The sequence below is a fragment of the Salvelinus sp. IW2-2015 genome, unplaced genomic scaffold (genome assembly GCF_002910315.2).
Source record: "Salvelinus sp. IW2-2015 unplaced genomic scaffold, ASM291031v2 Un_scaffold5484, whole genome shotgun sequence".
Taxonomy (NCBI): domain Eukaryota; kingdom Metazoa; phylum Chordata; class Actinopteri; order Salmoniformes; family Salmonidae; genus Salvelinus; species Salvelinus sp. IW2-2015.
Genome location: NW_019946749.1, coordinates 24223 through 35557, shown reverse-complemented (window position 1 = coordinate 35557; position 11335 = coordinate 24223). Strand labels below are relative to the sequence as shown.

General features: G+C 46.6%; 2 long non-coding RNA genes and 1 pseudogene across 2 annotated transcripts; 1 reads left to right on the top strand and 2 right to left on the bottom strand.

The window, feature by feature from the left end:
• The first annotated feature begins 1000 nt into the window (after window positions 1-1000).
• On the top strand, window positions 1001-1200 carry LOC139026691 (uncharacterized). Its single transcript, XR_011478594.1, has 2 exons — window positions 1001-1064; window positions 1112-1200. It is a non-coding gene; the product is annotated as an uncharacterized lncRNA (long non-coding RNA).
• Window positions 1201-1868: 668 nt separating this feature from the next.
• On the bottom strand, window positions 1869-6490 carry LOC112078278 (vasorin-like; annotated as a pseudogene).
• Window positions 6491-9211: 2721 nt separating this feature from the next.
• Window positions 9212-9707, bottom strand: LOC139026690 (uncharacterized). The gene is made up of 3 exons (XR_011478593.1): window positions 9668-9707; window positions 9527-9582; window positions 9212-9250 (listed from the first exon to the last, which is right to left on the bottom strand). It is a non-coding gene; the product is annotated as an uncharacterized lncRNA (long non-coding RNA).
• Window positions 9708-11335: the final 1628 nt, after the last annotated feature.

Sequence of the window (11335 nt, the reverse complement as noted above, 5' to 3'; positions counted from 1 at the left end):
AATAGGGATGAATATCCTGGCTGGATTAAAATATTGAATCTCCTTTTTTTTTTGCCCACACACACACACACACACACACAACACCACACACACACAACACACACACACACACACACACACACACACACACACACACATAACACATACACTACACACTGGTTGTAAATTGAAACCACCCCAAACCCCATTTCATGCACCCTCCTTTTTCCCTCAGGCATCTCACTGGACAGCCCTGGGCCTAAGGGCCCCATGAGGTTTTACTGTATATAGGCCTAACAGAGTGAGATCACTGTAAAATCAGGGTTGGATGGAGTTGCCGCTTAGACACTGATCTTTAGGTCAGATTTCCATTTCCCCCTAATGGTTTATGTTCAGGGCTTGTGAGAAAGTAGCTGATCAGAGGCATTAGTCACCTACTCCCATCTCACCATCCACCCAGAACATTATAGATTACACAGCTCAACCTGCTTTATTATTAAAAGACACAACACACACAGCTAATCCTAAGAACTCTACATTTCAGAGATAATTATTAGAAGCTAAAATACCTCCTAAAGGTCTCTGTCTGTCTCTCTGTCTCTCTCTCTCTGTCTCTCTCTCTCTCTCTCTCTCTCTCTCTCTCTCTCTCTCTCTCTCTCTCTCTTCTCTCTCTCTCTCTCTCTCTCTCTCTCTCTCTCTCTTCTCTCTCTCTCTCTCTCTCCTCTCTCTTCTCCTCTCTCTCTCTCTTCTCTTCTCTCTCTCTCTCTCTCTCTTCTCTCTCATCTCTCTCTCTCTCTCTCTCAGAGAGAGACGCAGAGAGAGAGAGCAGGCAGAGAGAGAGAGAGAGACAGGCAGAGAGAGAGACAGAGACAGGCAGAGAGAGAGAACAGAGAGACAGGCAGAGAGAGAAGGACACAGAGAGACGAGACAGAGAGACAGGCAGAGAAGGAGACAGAGAAACAGCAGCGACAGCGACAGAGAGACAGGAGAGAGAGAGAACAGAGAGACAGGCAGAGAGAGAAGACAGAGAGACAGGCAGAGAGGAGGAGACAGAGAGACAGGCAGAGAGAGAGACAGAGAGACAGGCAAGAGAGAGAGACAGAGAAGACAGGCAGAGGAGAGAGACAGACAGGCAGAGAGAGAGACAGACAGGCATAGAGAGAGACAGAGAGGCAGAGAGAGAGACAGACAGGCAGAGAGAGAGACAGACAGGCATAGAGAGAGACAGAGCAGGCAGAGAGAGAGACAGACAGGCAGAGAGAGAGACAGACAGCAGAGAGAGAGACAGGCAGAGAGAGAGAGACAGAGAGGGATCAAGAAAAGAAAACGAAGAACAACAAAAATGAGAGAAAGAAAACAGAAAAAGAAATTGAATGGTGACACATTTGTACTTCCCATTTCCAAGACAGGAAACAAAGATAAATATATCAGAACGGCGCGATTTTACATTCCGGTTGAACTTTTCATTCCGTATGAATTTTCATAGTCTAGTTGGCTGCAGGCAAGCAAAACAGGCCCGAAAACACAGCCAAGAACCTTGCTGACAGAGAAAGGGAGGGTGAAGGAAACAAGAGGAGAGAGAAAAAAGAAAAGGAAAGAGAACGAGAGGAAGAAAATAGAATAAAGAAAAAAGATAGAAAGAAGATGGGGAAACAGGGAGAGAGAGAGAATGACAGAGTCAGAGAGAGGAGAGAGGCAGAGAGATAGAGAAGCAGAGAGAGACAAAAAGAGAGACACAGAAAGAGAAAAATAGAAAGAGAGAGAATAAAACATAAAAAGCTACTGAGGATCTCATTGGCTAACTGCGGCCATATCTTCAAAACGCCACAGTCAGTAGCAAGTCAAGGAAATGACTGGTTTCCACTCCTTCGACACATATAGTAAATTGCTCTCAAAGTCTTTGAACTCTCGTGCTTTTTTCAGCATGTGTGTGTGCCACTTTAATGGCTCAGGGTTTGCGGTGACWGAGCTTTGAGGACAGTTTTGGAGCTTGAGCGTTCAAAAAGAGACTAGGTTTYCGTCCCAAATGGKACCCRAATTCTCTAAAGTACACTACTTCTGACCAGGGCCCATAGGACTCTGTTCATAAGTAGTGTGCTATGTAGAGAATAGGGTGTCATTTGGGACAAGGATTGGGGTTTCTGGAGCTAACCMTGTCCTTATGTAGCTTTGGCAGGCTATTGTAGTTGGCAGACTGGTTTTAGACAGTAAAGAAGTGTGGGAGTTTAGAGTTTAGAGTCTGTGCTGTTTCTGACACTTCTTATTCACATTTACTTGGTGAACAATTTTTACATGATCAAAATTTGAAGCGTTTTGGGTAGGGGTAAATWYAATCTAAATTCAGTAAATTCAGGTGAATTGGAAWGACCTATTTAACAAAGGAAAACTCATCTTTAAKAGTAAATGAAKCCTTTCAATTCTAAACTTTCTGAATTMAAAWGAAATGGACCCCAACCCTTTGCCGTGTCGAGGGAACAGCACAATTCAATACAGCATCAACATTTCTGACTACAACAAGACTGGAGAAACAGCATGACAGCAACAGAGAAATCAACGATAAAAAATACATACAAAACACATTACAAAAACATCCTATGGAACCCGCTCGACAACAACAACCTTCAAATAGCATCACAGCTACTGACCACGCCACTAAGGACAGAGCCTGCGTCCCAAGTGACACCCTATTCCCTATTTAGTGCACTACTTTTGACCAGAGCACTAGTCCTTTCCGACTGCATTCGTTTTTCCCGACTACTTGACCGATAACTTCTTTATTGAGGAAAAACGTACTCACTACGACTGTGATATGTGGTTGTCCCACCTAGCTATCATAAGATGAACGCACCAACTGTAAGTCACTCTGGATAACAGCGTCTGCTAAATGACTCAAATGTCAATTTTAATGGTCAAAAGTAGCACACTTAAAGGGAATAGGGTCTCCTTGCCTTTTCTCTTCATTTAGTCCACATGCCTTTCACGGCTGTAGCAGGACGAAGGGAAATCTGACCGGTGGTAATGTCGTCTAAAACTGTATTCTGTCCGTGGTACCATCACTACAGAATCAGCATTTCACTTCCTTAGGTTAAGTCTCTGGGAAGGGCTGTAATGTTGCAGAGAGTTGCTCTTTCAGTGAAGTTCTGCCAGGGGGCAGGTGGGGAGGGGTGCCTCGTTCATTTTCAGGAAGTGCTGAACAGTCTACAGAGCACACACACACCTGTGTTTCTAACTCCACCTCTACTCCTCCAAACCTTGACTCTGTGCCTTCCCATACTCCACAACCCGCTCTCCCATCTCCTGATCGAGCAACAGGATTGCAACTCATTCAATGCAGTTCTTTTAAAACATCAACATTTAAAAAATAAAAGCATCATTACAGCATATCATGTCAATGCAAGAAGGCACTTCCGTTTTCAGTCCGATTATAAGATAGACCCTTTTTGGCATGGCGATTGCACTTCAGGTTTAAATACTTGTTACATTTTATCAACTTGAACTCTGCTGGATGAGCTAAACACCCCCTTTCACTGCCCCATAATGGTAGAGTCTTCCCACCACTTAGAGATAACGGGGCGTAGCGTTACCCTCTACAGGGGTAGCTTACTTCTGTTCCATTCCATAGCTCTGAATGTCATTGAGTGCACTGAGTCTCATTGAGAAATATTAAGAAATCCATTAAGACAACAGACTGAGTTTCTAGAAATACGATGGCTTCAAGGATGCCACATTATTATTCGATGGACAGTGCCCCTGTCCCTTCATGAGGGGGGCCTCATATTCTAAACCACCATTTTGTGMAAGGGGATGTGACGATCCGCCATTTTGTGGCTGGGTCGGGGTGGAGGTGTGACAGGGGGAGATATCCGCTCCCTTGTGGGGAAGGGTGCCCCCGTTCCCCATGCCGTTCTCCAGACAACCTTTAAGGCCCTCCAGTTCCATTGATCCCATCTCACCCCCTTCCAGCGCCAWGTGAGCCCGTCTCCTCCGGAGGAAAAGAACCAGGATGGCCACCACCGCCACCCCCGTGACCAGGGCGAGAGCAGCCAAGGCTGGGATGAGGGTGTAGGTGAGCTGGCTCTGATCATCCACCTGGGGCTCCAAGGACGAAGCTTGGGGACCTCCCTCGGTACGAGCCTCCATACAAGACCCTCCCTCGGTAGGGCTACCTCCACCGCCTCCACCCCCGTTCACCCTCTCRGCCAGGGGGCTGGCGCACACAGAGTAGGTACAGTTGGGCCGYAGCCCTCGGAGGGTGTATTCTGGGTARGAGGCYGGGACGCTGAGGGACATGGGGCGCCGGTCGGGCCCTGAGAGGTTCCGGTAGGTCAGCTTAATCCCGCGGATGTGCGGCCTCGTCTCGAGGAAACGGTGCAGGTCGAGGAGGATGGACGTGGAGGTCACCTGACGGGAACTGATGTCATTGGGATCAGAGGTTACAATGGGGGCGACCATGGATGCCAAAACCTCTGGGGCGGAAGTTTGGAGAGATGGCTGGTTGTGGTTAGACGACTCCAGGTTCTCGCAGTACAGGCCCAGAGTTCCGCGGGGACAGAGACATCCAAGCTGTCCCAGAGGATCGAAGCGGCACGTACCCCCATTGAGGCAGATGTTCGGCGGGCAGATGTGGCCCTCATCCCCCTGGTCCCTGAAAGRGGAAGTCGGAGAAGCTGGAGGAGGGGGACGACTCTCAATGTCTGTCTCCGTTGAGGATGGTTCATCACTAGGGAATGGCGGAGGTGGGGGGATGGCGTTGGTATGTGTGTTTCCAGGGGATGTAGTCGGAATGGGGGGTGCYGAAGTACTCCCCTCCCCTAGGGCATTCGTCATGACAGTGGTCGTAGGTGGACAGCCGAAATCTGGATGGTCCAGCTCCGCCAGCACCTTCAAATCAAATCAAACTTTATTTGTATCCCATTTCATACAAGCCAGCAACTAAATGTGTTTCACAGGAAAAATAAATCGAAAAATAAAATCAAATATATTTAGTATTAGAATGAACAAATATTAAGACAATACCTTGCCAGCATTCACTGGTGGGAAGTGCGCACCTTGTCTCCTCTGTACGTCCAGAATCCACATTCTTCTCTTTCAGCACAGCTAGGAACCAGGCCAGAGACAGAGACAGTTGAAGGGATTCTCGGCCGCCGTGAGTGCCCAGCCTGGGGAAAGCTGGGAAGAAACCCTGGGCAAGCCCTGGAGTTCAGCCCACTGATATCCAGCTCCGGAGACCCACCAGACTCTGGAAAAGAAGAAAAAGAAGAATACTTATTGTCCAATGTTCACAAATGATCCCAACCCCACTGAAAAACATACACAGGCAGTTTGGATAGGTTGGACCAGAGGCTTGACATAGTAAACCCAGGAGTAGTTCAGGGAATAAACCATGTGTTATTGACCCATCAATTACAGGAAATTGACACATTTTTAAGAAAATGTATTACCTGGAAGTCCTCATTCCGGAGCTCCCAATGGGTTGGCAGCCAGGCTGAGCCTGATCAGCCCCCGGTGGCCTTCAATGCTTCAGGCATCCCCTCCAGCTGGTTCTGGGACACATCAAGGTCATGGAGTTCCCCAGGGAGTCCATCAGATCCGAGTCCAGGGTGGTGAGCCCCAACGCAGCCACTTTGAGTGACTCGAGGTGGGGGTCTGGAGGTCTTGGCGACCCAGCATCGGGAGAGATTTGAAGCTGAGATCAAGGAGGAGAAGCCTGGGGAGACGGAGCATTGGAAGCCGCGTCAAACTGGTTCCCCTGGAGCTTCAGTTCCAGAAGATCCTCCAGAACCTCGAAGGCCTCCGATTGGATGCTCTTGATCGGTTGCCGTGAGATACAGCCTCTCGAGTTGCACCAATCCGGAGAAGCTATCCTTGGAGATGTGGGTAATGTAGTTTGCGGACAAATCGAGATTCCTCAGCGAAGATAGCTTTTCAAGACCCCATCCGGGACTCCGTGGTTTATTCTGGGACAGGTCCAGCATCTCCAGTTCCCCAGGCCTAAAGAAGAAGAAGATTGAAGATTACTTTATATTCCAATGCAAACGGATTTACAATGGAAAAACTTGTGTTCTAACTTTATTCCAAACCCTGAAAGACAAACATACAGAGATTGGAAAGGTTCAAGCAGAGGGTAGCAGTTCAGGGTCAATGTGCCTCTGCTCAAGGGCACACAGCAGAAATGGCATCAGGACACTGATCCAGCAACACTCCATTGCCCCCACTCCTAAAAAATATTTTCCTGTCACACATGAGATTAGAACTGGAAACCCTCTCTAACCGTGGACGCCACTACTGTGAAGTCATCCTGGGCTAAAGTACTGATGCCGTTCTGGAAGACGTAGGATGTTTCACAGAGGAAGGGAGGCCGCGGGGACGACCGTGGAACGACGCTGGATGCAGAAGATGGGACCCTGGGCCTGACAGGAGCAATCCTCTGGACAGTCACTTGAGAGAAAGCAGAGAAGAGGAGGAGAGGAGGAGGAGGAGGAAGGGCACCATGGTTTTGGAGTCCTTGTGTAATCTGAAAACACAAAGAAAAAGAGAGATGTTAATGTTGGTTGGTTGAGACTTTTCAGGGAAGGAAAATTTGTCAATTTTCAGAGTAACGAATCAGCAGCGGTCAAAAACCTGGACAAGATTAAATCATATTATTTCTGAGCATAATTCCACACGCCAAGTCTATTGGCTGTTTCATGCGGTCAGAGTCAGATTATTCTTATCCTTAAATTCAAGTATTCACGCACAACACACAATCCAAGCCATCAAAACCTCCCCTCCCAATCCACCACAGAAAGAAATCCCCCGTTGTTGACTTCCCTCATGACATCAGAAAACACAACAAGTAGAGTCAAACAACAGACCCCATAAACCTCTCTGACGGCGTCTCCCTCCCTATCCCCTCATCCAGAGCATACAACCATCACCCCATAGAGACGGCAACGTCACTATATATGAAACCCTGCCCAGTCACACACACAGCCCTTCATAGTGGCTACATTCACTGTATGCTTGTGAGCACACACACAGTGGGCTGAGTCCTGAGCGAGGTCCTGTCTTAGCCCACCCACAGTCACTCCGTCCTGGGATGACTGAGAAGCACGTCTAGCCTCTCACCAGTGTTATCATTGGTGTGTGTGTAGTGAGTCGTGCGTGTGTGCGTGTGTGTGTTTTTGGCATTGTGTGTGTGTGTGAGTGCGTGCGTGTGTGTTGTTATGCAGTGTCTCCAGCCCATGAAACCGCCCATGCTAAACGGCTGGACACCCACGAAAACCTGGCTACTGCATACAAACACAAAACTAGGCTTTGTGAAAGTGTATGGAGTGTGTATCACACACACAGACACGGATGTATGCATACACTCCAAACCTGCAGACACAGACACACAACACACGACACACTTCTTCATACAAACTTATGGACACGTACATGGCTACTTCATACAAAACACATGCTTACTCAAAATGTACTCACTCACACACTTTTGCCCATACACCCCAGTCAGACACATGGTCACCATAAACACACAGACCGTACTATTGGCTATAAGAGGGGGGGGGGGGGGAGAGAGAGACTAATTAACAGAGAGAGAGTGAGAGTAGAGAGAGAAACATAATATGACATTTGAAATGTCTCTATCCTTTGGAACTTTTTGAGTGTAAATGTTACTGTTAACTTTTTATTGTTTATTTCACTTTTGTTTATTATCTATTCACTTGCTTTTGCAATTGTTAACATATGTTTTCGCATCCAATGAAGCCCCTTGAACTTGTTAATTTGTCATAGAGAGAGACGGGAGAGAGACAGAGACAAGACGGAAAGAAGAGAGAGAGCAGAGAGAGAGAGAGAGAGCGAGAGAGAGCAAGAGAGAAGACGAGAGAGAGAGAGAAGAGAGAGCAGAGAAGAGAGAGAGAGAAGAGCAGAGACAGAGCAGAGATCAGAGAAAGAGAGCAGAGGAGAGAGGACACGAGAGAGAGAGAAGAGAGAGAGAGAGAGAGAGAGAGAGGCGGAGAGGACAGAGGAAAGAGACAAGACGACGACATTTGAGGTATTTAGGCTCTAATAATTATCTCTGAAAAGTAGAGTTCTAAGGATTAAGCTTGTGTGTGTCTTTTCACAACATAATAAAGCAGGTTGAGACTGTTAATCTATATGTTCTGGGTGGATGTGAGATGGGAGTTAGGTGACTATGCCTCTGATCAGCTTACTTCTACAAGCCCTGACCATTAACCATGTAGGGAAAGGAAATCTGACCTAATAAAAAAAAAAAAAAAAAAAAAAAAAAAAAAAAAATATTCAGTGTCTAAGCGGCAACTCCATCCAACGCCTGATTTTTACAGTGAAGTCTCACTCTGTAGGCCTACTATTACAGTAAAACCTCCCAGGGGCCTTAGGCCCAGGGCTGTCACCAGTGAGATGCTGAGGGGAAAAGGAGGGTGCATGAAATGGGTTTGGGTGTTCAATTTTACAACCAGTGTGTAGTGAGTGTATTGTGTGTATGTGTGTGTGTGTGTGTTGTGTGTGTGTGTGTGTGTGTGTGTGTGTGTGGTGTGTGTTGTGTGTGTGTGTGTGTGTGTGTGTGTGTGTGCGACAAAGCTAGTAGTTAGCTGAAGCAAACAGTCCTCAACGGGACGAATGTACTCGTGATTCACCTCAGTTGGGCAAGAAGAGTAAACATGTAGTCCACTGACCTCTTACCTCTTCTACACCTTATTCAGATAACCACTACCTCTTCTACACCTTCTCGTGACCTCTACCTCTTCTACACCTTCTCGTGACCTCTACTCCTCTTCTAGAACCTCTGACCTCTACTTTAACCATCTACCCACCCTCTACTACACCTTATCATATACTCACCTCTTCTACACCTCTCATGAACCTTCTCACGTCTTCTACACCTTAATCATACCTCTACCTTTCTACACCTCTCAGACCTCTACCTCTTCTAGCACCTCTCATAACCTCACCCATCTTCTACACCTTCTCATAACCTGCCACCTCTTCTACACCTTCCAAACTACACCTGCTTCTACACCTTCTCTGACCCTACTCTCTCACCCCGGCTCTACCTCTTCTAACACCTCTCAAATGACCTCTACTTCTTTACACACCTCGTCTCACTCTACACCCTAGACCTTCTACCCTTCTCACTACAGACCTCACCCTTTCTACACCTTCTCATAATTACTCTCTACACCTCATCGTGACCTCTACCTACTTCACCAACCTTCTGCATGACCTACTCTTCTACACCTTCTCATGACCTCTACCTCTTCTACACCTTTATCACTGACCTCTACCTCTCTACACCTTACGCTACTTAACCCTCCATACTCACCTTCTCGCTACTTACCTCTACTTCTACTTCTGACATCACCCTACCACACTTCTCATGACCTCTTACCTCTCTAACCTTCTCATGAACCCTCTACCTCTTCAGACCTTATCCCATACCTCTCACCTCTTCTACACCTTCTCATACTTACCTCTTCACACCTTCTCAGTAAATGACCTCTACCTCTTCTACAACCTTCTCATGACTTCTACCTCTCTAGACCTTTGCATGACCTCTACCTCTTTCTACACTTTCCATGACCTCTACCTCTTCTACACCTTCTCATTGACCTCTACCCTTCTTACACCTTCTCATTGACCTCTACCTCTTCTACACCTTATCATGACCTCTACTCTTCTACACCTTCTCATGACCTCTACCTCTTCTAGACCTTCTCATGACCCTACCTCTTCTACACTTCTCATAACCTCTACCTCTTCTACACCTTCTCGTGACCCTACCTCTTCTACACTCTCATAAACCTCTACACCTTCTCATAACCTCCACCTCTTCTACACCTATCATACCTCTACCTCTTCTACACCTTCTCATAACCTCTACACCTTCTCATGATCTCTACCTCTTCTACACATCTCATAACCTCTATCTCTTCTACACCTTCTCATGACTCGCCTCCTCTTTCTTTTTCTATGTCTCTGTCTGTTCTTTCTCACACTATATCACATACCCATATATTTTATATTCTTTCGTCTTCTTCTCACGTGCTTTAGTTTTGTATTATAGCAGGGTAAGGTTGAAACTCATAGGCTATCAGTTCCAGGGAAAAGGTCAATTTCCTGAAGAAAAATGTTTAATAGAAGTGAATTTCAAGTAAGTATCTCAGTGAGAGCTTGCCTCAGTCGGGTCGGGAACACTTTGAGAGTAATTGCGAGGCAAAAGTCCCCTTATCTCAACTGGAGAGACTAAAGGTTTACAGCAAAACAACAAGGCTACCTACAGTGGCATATCTCTGTCACGCAAAGATAAGACTGATAAATTAAAGGTTGCTGCTATTTTAGATGCAGGGGTAGAATCAATTTTCCTTGGTTGTGTTTCAGCTGTACAGTGACTTGAGTTACTTTATAGTGCCTACTGTCAGCAAGAATGCACTACAAGTAACACGTATTGTACATGCACATGCACACACACACACCACACACACACACACACACACCACACACACACAACCACACACACACAACACACACACACACACTAAATATTGCGCTCTCTCTCTCTCTCTGTCCTCCTCACTCTCTCTGTTCTCCCACTCTCACTGCCTTGGTCTTTCCAGTGAACCCTGCACTACTCTCTTCCCATTCTCCTCCCTCCTCTGCATCCCTCACTCCTGCCTCTGCATGCTCCTGAGGTTGGAAGTTGGATAGAAACCCGAGACTTTCATTAAAGTGAAGAAGTGAAGGGGCCAACCTCCGCCTCCTGCCTCCTTTACTCCCTCCTCATCCCCCCTTTCCTTCATAACAGGAGAAATCAGGGCCTGATCGGCTGGAATTTGCAATAACCCCCCAAAATCCATCTTGATCAAGGAGAGAGGGAGAGAGAGATAGAGAGGAGAGAGGGTGTAAAGAGAGAGTAAGAGAAAAAAGGAAGGGGAGAGATGTTGTTTTTTGTTTATTCTCTCTTTTGTTACTTCACTTGATGTCAATGTAAACATGTGTTTCCCATGCCAATAAAGCCCCTTTGAACTGAATTAAGAGAGAGAGCAAGGTCTCTAAGGGACAACAAATGTGAAGGGGGAGATTAGAGGAGGGATGGCTGAGGGATTTGCATATTAGTCTTTCCTCTATACACCTGCCTCTGCATATCCCTCACGGCACAACGCCTCTCCCCCATGTGACCTACTTTTTGTGTGTATGTACTGACATGTACAGTATGTGTAACTGATAGATGCACACACACACAAAACATTAACACGTAGTGTGTGTTATGTAAATTGTAAAGTGTTTAGTCTGTAATGTAATTATTTGTTTTACATCAGACCTCTGTAAGACTAGCTGTCGCCATTGCCGTCGA